The sequence below is a fragment of the Agelaius phoeniceus genome, chromosome 8, assembly GCF_051311805.1.
Source record: "Agelaius phoeniceus isolate bAgePho1 chromosome 8, bAgePho1.hap1, whole genome shotgun sequence".
Classification (NCBI taxonomy): domain Eukaryota; kingdom Metazoa; phylum Chordata; class Aves; order Passeriformes; family Icteridae; genus Agelaius; species Agelaius phoeniceus.
This window is the reverse complement of record NC_135272.1, coordinates 6,550,001-6,563,444: the sequence shown is the minus strand read 5'-3', so window position 1 is coordinate 6,563,444 and position 13,444 is coordinate 6,550,001. Positions and strand designations below refer to the sequence as shown.

The following is a 13,444-nucleotide window of genomic DNA, read 5'->3' as shown; positions in this document are numbered from 1 at the left end:
GGATTTTCAGAGTTCCATTGTTGCTTCTTCCAGTTTTGTTGAGGCATTGTCACTCATCTGGGAGATCCTGCCTTCAAAATGGCTTCTGGATTCCCAAAGAAGACCTCGACACCTCGTCTTTTGTCCAGGGAAAGACTGACATCTTTCACTGTAAGTACCCAGTGGGCTGTGTTAAGGCTGCAAACTGCCCTGGTGTCCCTGCTCTCCCTGCCCCTGCTTTAGTGCAAGCAAGAAAATGCTTTAAGTAGGTAATAAGCAGAAATATTATAGTAAGGCTACGAAACGCAAGTAATAAACGACACAATTATGAAGGTTTCTTTTGAGATGAACAGAGAGGGGGAACTGTGGGAATGTACAAAAGCAGTGGGTTTTGGGAAAGCTGCAAAAGGCAGCCTCAGATACAGTAGAACTGTGATTAGAGCTAAGCAGCTGCCATGAGATAGGCCAGCAGAAAAATTATTTAAAAAGTAGAAAAGGACAAATAGAACAGTGGTCTGTGTATTAACGCTTGTCTAGAATAACTCCCTAAGCCACAGAAAAGTTTATCTAGCAAGATATTAGGAGGGTTAAGGCTTAATAATGGAGCTCTGTGCATTGTGCTTTAAGGCTTACAAGCAGGTATTGTATTCAAAATAAGCAAGCATTGTTTAAACCAAAGGTACGTGTGCTTATAGTGGTTGGATAGAACTACTGTCAATGTGCTTTTGCTTTGTGTGATTGGTGAAGAAACTTATAAAGGAAGTTGTAACATTAAGTTCTTGGTCTGCTGCCTGGGATGTGAGCTGCTGGCATCTTCCCATTGTCATAACCATGTAATGAGAGCGATGCTGGAAAATAAAACAGCTCAAGGCAGTTCCACAGCCGTCCTGTCCCGTTTGTGATTTGTAAATAGTTCCCTGCTGGTGTCAAGACCAAGCTGCCCTTGGGCACCTGGGCATGTTGGGGAGGAGCTCAAACTCTGCCCAAAGCCCTGTGAGACAGGGCTGGTCCCAGCTGGAAGAGCTTCCAAAGCAGCTGTTCTCTCTCAGCTCCTGTGTGGGCACGGATCCAGCCCTGCAGACACAGTGTACAGCAAAGCAAGTTATCTGCTGCAGCACGTCCAGAAGAAAATGTCTCAGCACCTTTGTGTCCCAGATATCTTTTATGAAAAATCCTTTCCTTAGGATTTTTCCTCCTGAGAAGCTGAGAAGCCTCAGGAACAAAATGTAAACAATGATTATCTGCTACTGTGGAATGCAACAGGTGGATCTTTGATTGGCCCATGTTGGATGTTTGTAATTAATGGCCAATCACAGCCCAGCTGGCTCAGACAGAGAGTCCAGGCCAGAAGCCTTTGTTATCATTCCTTCCTCCTCTATTCTTAGCTAGCCTTCTGATGAAATCCTTTCTTCTTTTAGTGTAGTTTTAATAAATTATATATCACAAAATAATAAATCAAGCCTGCTGAACCATGGAGTCAGATCCTCGTCTCTTCCCTCATCCTAAGACCCCTGTGAACACCATCACACCTTTGTTCTGCAGGATGGTGGAAATCTTCCTGTGCTGGGAATTGTCCCCTGATTTTGGTTTACCATGTGTTGATGGTATCTGTCCCAAAGGAGTTGGCTTCTCTTGAAAGCTCTGGATTGGTAGGAATCTTGAGGGCTGTACAGTTCTTTCCTGCTCCCTGGAGCCAGGGCCGGAAAGGTCCCTTGGTGTATGCAGCTCACTTGACTGAAGATGCCCCAGTGCTGAGGCTCTGTCCAGGAGATCCCTCTGTTTTCTTCTCTGCAGGGGTCTGTGAGCCCAGAGAGAGAAAACAAATGCTAATTAACAGAGAGAACTACAACTTGGACACATTCCTGTGCTCCTCACTCTTGGTACAACGTTCCTTTCTTGCCTCTCTTGGACTCAGCCAGCAGTGCTATCTCCTTGCTGTGAGTTCTCAGTGCTGTACAGGGATGGAGTCAGGGCAGTTCTGAGAGCTCGTCCCCATTCTTTGAAAAGGTCACTGCCTCAATGCAATGAACCTAAAGGGGAAAGAAATGCCCCAAGTGCAGAAATCCCCAACCATGTCACATGCAATCACGGAGAAGCTGATGGGACAGAGCCGTGTGGTTGGAGTATGTGTATTGCACTCTGTATTGTTAAATTATTGGTGCTGAGTATTTCAGCAAGCAACTTCCAGGGCTTCCAGGACTGTCCTGGACAATGTGACCACAAACTGTTCACCAGTGCCACTTGTTCAAGAAAAGCCTTTGTGAAGAAGCCCAGCTCTGAGGCTCTAGCTGGTTTATTTTTGCCTTTCAGCTGCTTCCCTCTAAGTTCCTGTGGGAGAAGTTTCTCACCATGAAGAAGAAGGCCAGCAGTGGCGGGAGTTTTCTACCCAGAATGGGCCCATGTGTAGAGCTGGGGAAGACTGGTCCAAAGGTAGCCTTTTCCTGCTCTTCTCCTTTCTGTTTGATGGGAAGTTTGAAGAGGGTGTGTGCTTGTGACAGGCTTGCCTCCAGCCAAATACCTCAGTGTGCAGGTGCTGTTGTCATTGCAAGCTGCTGTTAGAGGTGGGCTGGGAGTCCTGATCTGCACTAAGCCAACACAAATAAGCTCTGCTGAAGCTGCGTAAGTGTAGCTGCCATTGCTGAAACAATGGGGGGAAGGCTGGGGACACAAAGGCACAGCATTGCCATGTGCCATTCTCCTGCTGAAGGAGCCACCTCTTGCTTTGGTGTGGTCACCATCAAGTGCTCGGGGTCACAGGATTCCCTCTGGAGCGGCAGCGTTGGCCTTGGAAGGCCGAGGACCTGCAGGAATTACTTCAGCTTTAACAAAACAAATTGCCTTTATGCTTTGGGCTGGAACAATGTGTTGGAGCCTGAGGGGGTGTTAGATTTTGCAGGCTGCCAGATGTACAGGGGACTGGCCCTGGGCAGAGGGGAATGGATGTGCTTTATCTGGATCAGTGCCTTCTTGGAGGTGTGTTTAAAGCTGCTTTTCTGGCAGGACTGGCTCAGTAGAAAGCACAGTCCCAATGGGTAGGTGACTGAGGTGGGCTGTTGTTATGAATGAGGTCCCTATATGTCTAATTTAATAAACCAACATTAGAATTGAGCAGCAATTTGAATTGAGCAGCAATTTTATATGAAATCATGCAATCAAATCTAATCAAGCAGATCCAAAATAATTTGGCAGTGGTTTGGATAAAGCATAAGCAAAACCAGTCAGGATACAGGGTGGTTTTCTCACCCTGCCTCCCATTCAAAAGATAAAGAATCCAAACACAACTTCTAGACTGGATGCTAATACATATTCATCACTAATTTTCTGTCAGTCGCCTCCTATTTTTGATTCTTGAAATCTATGTCACTGTACTGCACATTGCATGCTCTGCTTGTTTCTAAGGGGTCTTTTGGTTTTGGTGGTCGCTTCCCACGAAGGCTTCTGCTCATCATCACTGTCCTTTGAACAACCCCACAAGCTGCACATGCACCCCAAGACTTGTGTTATAGAAGCCAGCATTATATTCCAAAAAGAAGCCTTATGATTTCATAGATACCTGGGATCATCCCAATTTTGTCCATGTCAAGGCCGATTCTTTAATTATCCTGAGGCCTATTGCCTTTTGGGATGTGACTTATCTCAAACTACATCCTGCATCCTGTTTTCTCATGAACATCTGAAAACGTCTGTTTTGTGACACTAATTCCATATCCTTTTCCTCTCTTACTTTTTAACAAATATTTTCTAAAATATTTAAAATATAGTTACAAGTGTTAGCACAAATGAGATTCATCTATCACACTGTTGAGCAAGAAATTGGCAGCAAGAGCCTTGTAAGACACTGGTTAAGGATTGCCCAGACAGAGCAGGGGAGAGTTTTCTCCAAGCAATGCCTCTGCTCCAGAATCATTTGCTGTTGTTTTGGGCCCGTGGGTCTGCCTCGGCAGCGGCGGTGGTCCCCAGCCAGCATTGTTGAAGCCGTCGCCCTTCCTCGGCCTTAAGCCGGGGACCCGCGTTGTGGCGGGCAGATCTTTTTGGCCTAGTTTTTTTTTTTTTTTTTATGGGCCCGGCACTGGAGAGTCCCCCCAGACTGGTCTCGGGCGAGGCGGCGGCACCTCGCCTACCTCGGTCGTGGCCAGATTGACTGAGCTGCTTATGCCGGGCGGAGCCGGGTTTGCCGCGCCGGGTCCGTTGCTTTTTGTTTAGGTGGGCGGAGTTGGGGGGCGCCCGCCAGGCCTCCGCGGGCCTTTTTATTTTTCTCTCGCAGCCCTAAGCCGTGGCACCAAGAAGCATTGCGACGAAGGCGCGAGCGGGATGCCGGTGGGTCCGTCGTGGGGGGGTAGTGAGGCCCCCCGTCCCCCCCCCGGCCCCGCAGCCCCCGTGGCTAGCACGGGTTGTTGCAAACGTGCATCCGTGTGCCTTTTTTGTCGTGCCGTCCCCCGGCTTTTTTTTCCAGAAGGGAAAGCCGACCGCCACGAGGCCAGATGAAAGCCGGTGGCCCATGGTGCCAAGTTGGTGGAACTTTTTCTCGCACGCTCGGCCGGTTTCCCTGGGCTGGAAGGGGTGGGAGGGCTGCTGAATCCCCTCCTGGCCCGGCAGGGGCTGGTCCAGTCCCGCTGTTGCCTAGCCGAAAGGGAAGCCGTTGTTCGCCGCGGACTGGTGGCGGCACCCCCCACGCTCCTCTGCTGCCGCGAGCGATGCGATCCGCAGGTGGGCTGGGCGGCCATCGCCATTGTCCCAGGACCGTGGCCGTGGGGCCCTGGTCACCGTTGGCGCAGCTCCTTCCCAGAGCCGCGCCTGATCGATATGGCTTTTCCGGTGGCGTCGGAGAGGGCCCCCGGCGGGCCGGCTCTCCTTCTGAGGCTTCTCTGTCACAGGGAAGCCACGGCAGGGGGGGTCCGGTTCTCGGGCAGGGCGGTCTCCTTTCCAATTCGCTTCCTGTCGCAGGCGAGGTGTCGCCCCTCCCGATGGCCTGGGGAAGGGCGTCTTTACCGTCCCGAGCTGTGTGATGGCCGCGTGGCCCCGCGAGCTTTCAGGTGTCTTTAAAAAACCACGTGAGGTGCCGGTGCAGGCCCTGGTCCGGGTAGCGCCCGTGTGGGTGCCGGCCGCAAGCAGCGCTGGGCGGCGGTGCGGCTGGAGCTGAGCCGTGAGAAGGGAGAGAGGCAGGAGAGAAAAGAGAGAGGGCGAAAATGCTTGAACCCGATACGGCGCGGGCGGAACAGAGCCCAGTCCCTGCGCTCCTTTGCCGTTCCGCCGCCTGCTGCAGATCGAGCCGCCCCGGCTGTAAAGGGGCCTTGGTGTCCGGGCCGCGCCCGCCTCGTCAGGTCGCTGCCTCCTCTAGCACATCCGATGCTTTCTGTGCGGCCCGGTGGGGGGACGCGCTGGGACAGTGTTCGCTCCCTGTGAGCGGGGCCCCGCTTGGCCCAACCTCGCTGACGGCCAGTCGCTCGCCCGTGACCATTCGGCGGGCGGGTTTTTCTCACCTTGTGTGGGGGGGCGGGTCAGCCCCGGCCAAGCCCTGTTCCGTGCACCGCGCGCGTCCATTTTGAGCTCGAGGCCGAGTCTCGAACCGGGGCACGGGCCCCTGGAAAAAAACTGTGAGAGAGAGAGAGAGAGGAAGCCTCGCGCTCCATTCGAGTGGCGAAAAGCTGTACAGCGGTCCCGGCTCCTTGCCCGCGGCATCGCGGGAAGGGCCGGCCGCTGGGGTTGGCCGTCACCGAGGGGCGTCTCTCGCGAGTGGCGCCGTTCCCCGTCCCAGGCAACGCCGGGCCGCGATGTGGCCGGCCGCCGTCCCTGCCGCTAGCACCTGTCACCGCCATGCTGCCACCTGCTGCCGTCCTTGTCCGTGATGCTGCTCCCGCGGGTCGGAGCGGCAAAAGGAGCCCAGGGCGGTCGGGGTTTGGCGCGGGGCGAGTTCGCCGGCAGGCCGGGCGCGTCCGGGCGCTCGCGCGACGCTTCGCAGTGCCGCCGTGGGCGGCGGCTACATGGTTGATCCTGCCAGTAGCATATGCTTGTCTCAAAGCTTAAGCCATGCATGTCTAAGTACACACAGGTGGTACAGTGAAACTGCGAATGGCTCATTAAATCAGTTATGGTTCCTTTGGTCACTCCTCTCCTGCTCCTTGCATAACTGTGGTAATTCTAGAGCTAATACATGCCGACGAGCAGCGACCTCCGGGGACGTGTGCATTTATCAGACCAAAACCAACCGGGGCCTGCCCAGCAGCTTTGGTGACTCTAGATAACCTCAAGCCGATCACACGCCCCCGCAGCGGCGACGACCCATTCGAATGTCTGCCCTATCAACTTTCGATGGTACTGTCTGTGCCTACTATGATGACCACAGCTGACGGGGAATCAGAGAGACCGGAGGCGCGCGGCACCTCCGGGCGCTGGGGGTCGGAAGCGGGAGAGGGGGAAAAAGCCACTCAGCGCGGCGAAGCGTGCCACGCGCGCCCACCACGGTGCGCACGGGCGGGGCTCTCCCCGCGCTACACCGCGCGTCATGGCCGGGCCTAGAAGCATGGCACGCTGGCCGCCATAGCAGCGGCTTGCCCCCCCGCCCCCCACACCAGCCCCCCCCCCACCCCGGTCTTGCACCGGTCTGCCGCCGGTCCATCCCCGCCGGAGAGCGGGGGCGCGGCCGCGGGCTCCTGAGCCTCTCGCTGCCACGGCCGGCACCGCCGAATGCTGGTCGCCGGCGTGGCACGTGCGGGCGCCGTGGCACGGCCCGAGTTCTCCCAAGCTTGGCTCTCCTCGGTGTGCGCGTGAGAAAGCCACCCGGGTGCTGGGAGGGAGGGGTGCTCAGCACGGCCCCTCCCGAAGGCGCGCCCGTCCCTTCTGTCACTGCTTCGCCCGTCAAGCGACGGCTGTCCATCCGGCCGTGGCACCTTTCAGCGGCCGAGGTGGAAAGGGCGAGGAAGCCGGGTGGCGTGTGCGCCTTCGGGGCTCGGAGCAGGCGGCTCCTCCAGCCCTTCCCGCACCGGGGAGCGGGGCTTTTGCCGGCTGGCAGAGTTCCCCGCTTTCGGGCTGAGTGGCCCCCCTCTCGTGTGTGGCAGAGGAACTCCAAGGGCCGAGGGCTCCGGGTGTTCCGGGCTGCGCTTCATGCCGCGCGTGCACGTGCGCACCTGAGCTGTGCTCGGTGGTCGGGCCCGCTTTCCCCGCGCTGGTGGGGCAGCCTGAGCCATGCCGGTCCTCTCGGTTGCGCAGCGCCTGGCTGCTGAGGGAAACCCCGGGCCCCGAGAAGGACGTGGCGGTGGTGGCGGCAGATGTCGGGCGCGCCCCCGCCAGTGGACACTCCCCCGAGGGCGGCAGCGGGGGAGGCAACCCGGCGGGGCCATGCAGGTCGTTTCCCTCGCCCCAGGGCAAGGTACCTAGTGCTCCGCGCCTCGGTGGTCCCACCAGGTTTTTTCCCTCGGCGTCGTCAAATGCTGCGGGTTTGCCAAAAGGGGCCAGCGGGGCCGGGCAGTGGTTTAAAGACTTGGGCGGCTCGGCATGGCCTGCCGTGGCGGCAGCGGTGCCGGCGGCGGTGGCAGCAGGCGTGCCACGCAGTGGCCGTGTGGGGCGCCACTGAGGGGTGGGGAGCAGGTAATCCCGCCATCCCCTGCAGTGGTTGTCCCATCATCACCAGCTGTAATCCTCCGTCGCCGTTGTTGTCCCTCCACAGGCCGCGGGGGTTAACCGTGCCGCGCCGGGGAGGGGCGCCCTGCCCCCCTTCCCCCCGCAGCCCATCCTCAGCGGAGAGGCCGCGGCGCGCTGTCGGCCGTGGGGGTCGACCTGCTTGCCTCGTCGTAACAGGCGACGCTGGCAGAGAGCACGTTCTCTCTGCCCTTCCTCAGCCGCGGGGTCGCGGCCACCTGGGCCCGCCTGTGCTCTCTCTCCTCGGCCCGCTGCCGCGGTCTCTGGCGCATGCGGTGCTGCATCTGGCACGTCCGGCGCCTCTCCTCCCCTCGACAGCCTTTTCTCCTCGAATGCCCACTGGCCACACCGTCGTCCGCCGGTCGTCCCCTGGCTCAACCGCCCGCTCATGGGGGGCGAGCGCTATGCGGGCCATCCAGCAGCCGAGGCCCACGAGCGCGGGCGACCCCATGCCGAGCGGTGGCAGCGCCACCGCTCGACGGGTGTCCCTCCCTGTGGGGATGGTCAGCTGGAAGGCGCCTGCTATCGCCCGGCCGCGGTCCCGTCCTGGGCCCCGCTTGTCACATCCTCCATCGCCCTTCCCAGCTGCGTGTGGGCCGCAGGAAGGTGTGCGGGGCGGCCACGGGGGCGCTTCTCCCCGCCCAGTCTCCGCGTGCAAACGAGGAGAGCGGGCGTTGCCCCCCGGCTCAGCACCGTACCACCTTCCGCTGGGTGTGTGCCCAAGGGAAGGGGCCCTGGCGGTGCGACGCGGCGGTGGCGGTCCTGGGAGTGCAGCTCTAGCAGCGATGGGGTCTGCTGTCCAGCCCGCCCCGGGTGCTGGTGACACTGGTTTTGGTCTCGGTGGCACCTGTCTGCAGGGCTGGTGGCGGAGTGCATCCGCCAGTCGCTCGCCTGCCCGGCAGGGTAGCAGTCCCACGGGAGGGGTACCGGCGGGGGCTGGTGGTCGTTGCGTGCCATCTCAAGCCCGGGGGAAAGGCCGTGCTGTGGGGGAAGAGAAAAGCTGGCCGCACAGCGGCGCGGCGGCGCTCCGTGAGGCCCGCGGTGTCGGGGGCCGAGGGAGAGCCACTGTGTGCGGCGGCCGATGGCCGCACGCCCCCGGCTGCGAGCCATGTGTGTTGTGCGTGTCATCCCGTCAAAGCGAGAAGCAGGCGGGCTGCCGTGCCCTCCCGCGTTCCGTCGCGTCCTGCGTGGCACTCCGCACGGAGGCCGGGCCGAGCCCGGGCGCCTGGGCCGCCTTTGAAGGACAGCGTTTGTGAGGTCGGCGTCTCTGCTCGCAGGGGGAGGCGGGCGGGGGCGCGGGCTCCCCTGCCTCTGGGCTGGCCATCGGAGTGTGGGTCTCCAGTTTTTTTTTTCCCCTTCCATTTCTGTGTGCTTGTATGGTCGAAGCCAGGCGCACGCCCACGCGTCCTCGGCGCCAGAGTAACAAAAAAAAGGGCCGCTCAGCATGAGCGGTGCCCGAAAGGCAGACGAGTCTTAGCGGTGGATCGCTCGGCTCGTGCATCAATGAAGAACGCAGCTAGCTGTGAGAATTAATGTGAATTGCAGGACACATTGACCATCGACACTTCGAACGCACTTGTGGCCCCGGGTTCCTCCCAGGGCTACGCCTGTCTGAGGATCACTTGACGATCAATTGCCGTCCGGGGGCCACCCTGGCAGTGCGGCTGGGGTTGCCTCTCAGGCCGGTTGCCCGCGGTGGGCGGCGGTGGTGGTGGCGGTGGCGGCGTCGGCGTCCCGCCGGTTCCAGGTGGGAAGGCGGTCGGGTTCAGCGAGGGAAACGTTTCCCTAGGTGGCCTCGATCCCTTCCCTGCGGCCCAGTGGGCGTCGGCGTCGTCGTCGCGGTCATTGTCGTCGTCGTCACCGCACAGGGCCTTCGTCCCCCTAAATGCAGCGAGCTGCTGGGGCGGAGCTCGTCCTCGCCAGGACCGTGCCGCGGATGCGGTGGCGCAGCGGCCTGGGGACAGCGAGAGACGGCGTCGAAATGCGCTGCCGAGGGCCGAGATAAAGAGAGAGGAGGGCGAGAAGGGGAGGTGAGGCGCAGGCCTCGCCCCTGGCCTCCCCTGAGCGCGGGCAACTGTCTGCGGGTGGGTACCACGGCGGTACCGTGCCATGCTGTTGCGCGCGAGAGCAAGAGCACCGGGGATGGGGGTTCCGACCCCCTCCTCCCTTCGCCCGCCCCCTCCTCCTCTGTCGCTGTCTCGGGGCGCGCCCAGGGGCGCCGTCACTCCTCTCTCTCTCCCCACCGAGGCCGTCGCGCGCACCACTACCCGGCTGGTCCTCCCGCGCGGGGACGTCTCTGCCGCGCTCCCTTTTTTGGTTCTCATCTCCGGGATGGGGTTCTCCATCTCCTCATCGCTCGCTTGCGCGCGCTCTCTCTCTCCAGCTCCCTCCGGGAGTGCGGAGAAGAGGGGGGCGGGCGGCGTAACGGGCGAGGGAGACAAGGCGGCCATCTCCGCGCACACCCCCGTCTGCAGCGTGGCCGAGCTTTGGGCTTACAACCTCAGATCAGACGTGTTGACCTGCTGAATTTAAGGATATTTGTCAGCGGAGGAAAAGAAACTAACAAGGATTCCCTCAGTAACGGCGAGCGAAGAGGGAAGAGCCCAGTGCCGAATCCCCGCCCTGCGGTGTGGCGCGGGACATGTGGCGTACAGAAGCCCCCCTCCCCAGCGGCGCTCTTGGGGGACCCAAGTCCTTGTGATCGAGGCTGCAGCCCGTGGACGGTGTAAGGCCGGTAGCGGCCCCCCGGCGCTCCGGGCCCGGGGCTTCTCGAAGTTGGATTGCTTGGGAATGCAGCCCAAAGCAGGTGGTAAACTCCGTCTAAGGCTAAATACTGGCACAAGACCGATAGCCAACAAGTACCATAAGGGAAAGTTGAAGAGAACTTTGAAGAGAGAGTTCAAGAGGGCATGAAACCATTAAGAGGTAAACGGGTGGGGCCCACGCATTCTGCCCGGAGGATTCAACCCGGCGAGTTGCGGTCGGCCGGCGCGGGTTCGGCAGATCCTCGCCTCCGCCTCCCCTCCGTCCCCTGGGCGTACCCCGTGTGCGGGAGCCAGCCGGGGGGGGCGGGCCAGTGCGGGGACCACCCCGCCCGGTCGGCGGCCGGCCCTGGCCGGGCGCATTTCCTCCACGGCGGTGCGCCGCGCCCAGCTCTGGGTCGTCTAGGAAGGCCTCCGGCAGGCAGGTTGCCCGGTGCCGCGTGAGCAGTGGCGGGTGTTACAGCCACCGGGCAGCAGGTCTTGCTGAATCCCGGGGCCGAGGGAGAGGACCGCCGCCGCGCCCTCCTCTCCCCCGTCGGTGGCGCCGGGGCAGGGGGCGTCACTTTCCCCTCCTCTCCCTCCTGGGGTCGGGGGGGCGGGGGCGGTGTCCTCGCAGCGCGGCGTTTCGTGCGGGGGTGCGGGGGCTGGGCCTGCCGACCCCTGGCGCCGCAGTCGACCGGGGCGAACTGTCCTCGGAATACCCCGACCGCGCGGCACCGCCAGGCCGAGCTTGATGGGCCTCACTCGGGCGCCCGGGGTCTGTGGCAATGTCGGCTACCCACCCGACCCGTCTTGAAACACGGACCAAGGAGTCTAGCACGTGCACGAGTTGGGGGCCGTCGTTGAAAGCCCGCGGCGCAATGAAGGTGAGGGCCGGCGTGTGCCGGCCGAGGTGGGATCCCGGGGCGCGTGTCGTGCCTGGATGAGGCGCTGCGCGTGGGTGAGTGCGCTCAGCGTGGCCCGCCCGGACGCTGGGGCGCGCGCGTGGCAGCGACTCTAGACGCATGCCGGGCCCTTCCCATGGATTGCCCCTGCTGCGGCGGGCGCCGCCTGCCCCCGCCTCCGCCTGCCGTCCACCTTGCTGCGGCCGGAGCCCCAGCGGCGGGCGGTGCCGTCGTCGTCGCGCGCCACCACCCCGTCAGTTCCCGCCAGCAGGGTCCCCAGAGCGCACGGCCGGTGCGCGCGTGGCCGTGGTCAGCGTCAGCCGAGCGGTTCGCGTGGGGGAAGGTCCCCGGGGGGGTCCCCCGGGCCGGCGCCCTGCCTCGGCCGGTGCCTAGCAGCCGGCTTAGAACTGGTGTGGACCAGGGGAATCCGACTGTTTAATTAAAACAAAGCATCGCGAAGGCCTGAGGCGGGTGTTGACGCGATGTGATTTCTGCCCAGTGCTCTGAATGTCAAAGTGAAGAAATTCAATGAAGCGCGGGTAAACGGCGGGAGTAACTATGACTCTCTTAATGCCAAATGTGTCGTCATCTAATTATGATGTGCATGAGAGCTGGAGAAGGTCTAATTACAACTGGGCATAGCTGCAGAGATCGCACCTCCTCGTGGTCCCACTGGTAAGCCCTTAACAGGGTGACTAAGTCGATCTCTGCCCCAGTCTGGGAGCCATTGGGACTCAGCAGCCCAACAGTTCCTTCCAAATTTCGGTGAAACAAGTTTCTCGGTCTAAGTCGTTAGGCTTACTACCTGAAACCTGGCCCCCCGGTCGGACAGGGGCGACGGGTTCGGAGGTGGGCTGACCACTCAATCCATTCCCGATGTTGAATCCGGTCATGACTCAGCTATTCCAAATCCAAATCCGTTCCTCGGAGAAGGAAACTGGGGGCAGCCGTTACACCTTACTAGGGTATCGGTGGGCACTCAGACCTCCCAAGATGATTTTGTAACATCTACAACCACCAAATTGACAGAAAATGAATTGGGCTTGCTGGTGAATTTTTCTTTAGAACTGTATAGGTCAGATCTGCAGGAGCATGTACAGGGGGTGGTTCATTTTTCTGTTAATGGGGGGGTGTTGAACGGGTTTCCTGAGGTGTATGAACAGCCTACACCACAACTGAGTGAGGGGGACGACTTAAATCCTAGTCCCCCTAAGGATGATGATCAGAATGTACTTGAGAAGGGAGGCAGTGGGAAGGGGGAAGAGGGTACACCAGAGGCATTGCCTCCAGTGCCTGAGGTCCGCAGTGAACAAGCACCGGATGACATCATGAAGGTGACTGTTCCTGACAAAAATCCACCATGTCCTTGCTGTGGTACCCAGGTCAACTCGATGTTGGCCCTAATTGAACACCTTAAGGGGTCTCACAGGAGGAAGAGGGTGTGCTTTCGGTGTGCCTAGTGTGGGAGGGAGGATTTTAACCATCACAGTACTGTTTGTCATTTTGCAAAGTGCAAGGGTCCAAAGGATGCGGGACCTCCAGTGGGAGAGTGGATATGTGAGGTATGCAGTAGAGATTTTATGACTAAAATTGGCCTAGGACAACACAAAAGATTGGCACATCCACTGGTTAGAAACCAGGAGAGGATCAATGCTTTCCAACCGAAAGAAACATCAAACCGAGGAGCCCACAAAAGATGCTGGACAAAGGAGGAGGAAGAGCTACTTGTCAAGCTGGAGGTACAGTTCGAGAGTCACAAAAACATTAATAAGCTCATATCGGAACACTTAACAACCAAAACAGCTAAGCAGATTGGTGATAAAAGGAGAATGCTGCTCAGGAAGAATGGAGTGGGTGGGGGAGCAGCTGGGAACTTGAAATCAGAACCTGGGTCAAGTCATCAATCCCAGGCAGGAACTGTGAACAATGGACTTGGGGGGAACCACCAGCCGGGAGGACCAGCTGCTGGGAAGGGAACAATAGAGACATCTGGACACCACCTTGATAGGGATAATGGTCCCTGGGAAACCATTGGCCAGCAGAGGGCAGGGCGACTGCAGGCTCATTATCAGAAAAGGATCAAAGAACGTTTATCAGATGGGACAATTAACAACTTCCCCAGAGCATTTGAACAGTTATTAGAAGGCCAAAAGGTGCGACCACTGCTCAATCAGACAACACAGG

The 13,444-nt window shown here is 59.6% G+C and overlaps 1 non-coding gene across 1 annotated transcript; it reads left to right on the top strand.

The window, feature by feature from the left end:
• Window positions 1–9,082: 9,082 nt before the first annotated feature.
• LOC143694732 (5.8S ribosomal RNA) lies at window positions 9,083–9,235 on the top strand. Its single transcript, XR_013183383.1, has one exon. It is a non-coding gene; the product is annotated as a 5.8S ribosomal RNA (ribosomal RNA).
• The last annotated feature ends 4,209 nt before the right edge of the window (window positions 9,236–13,444 follow it).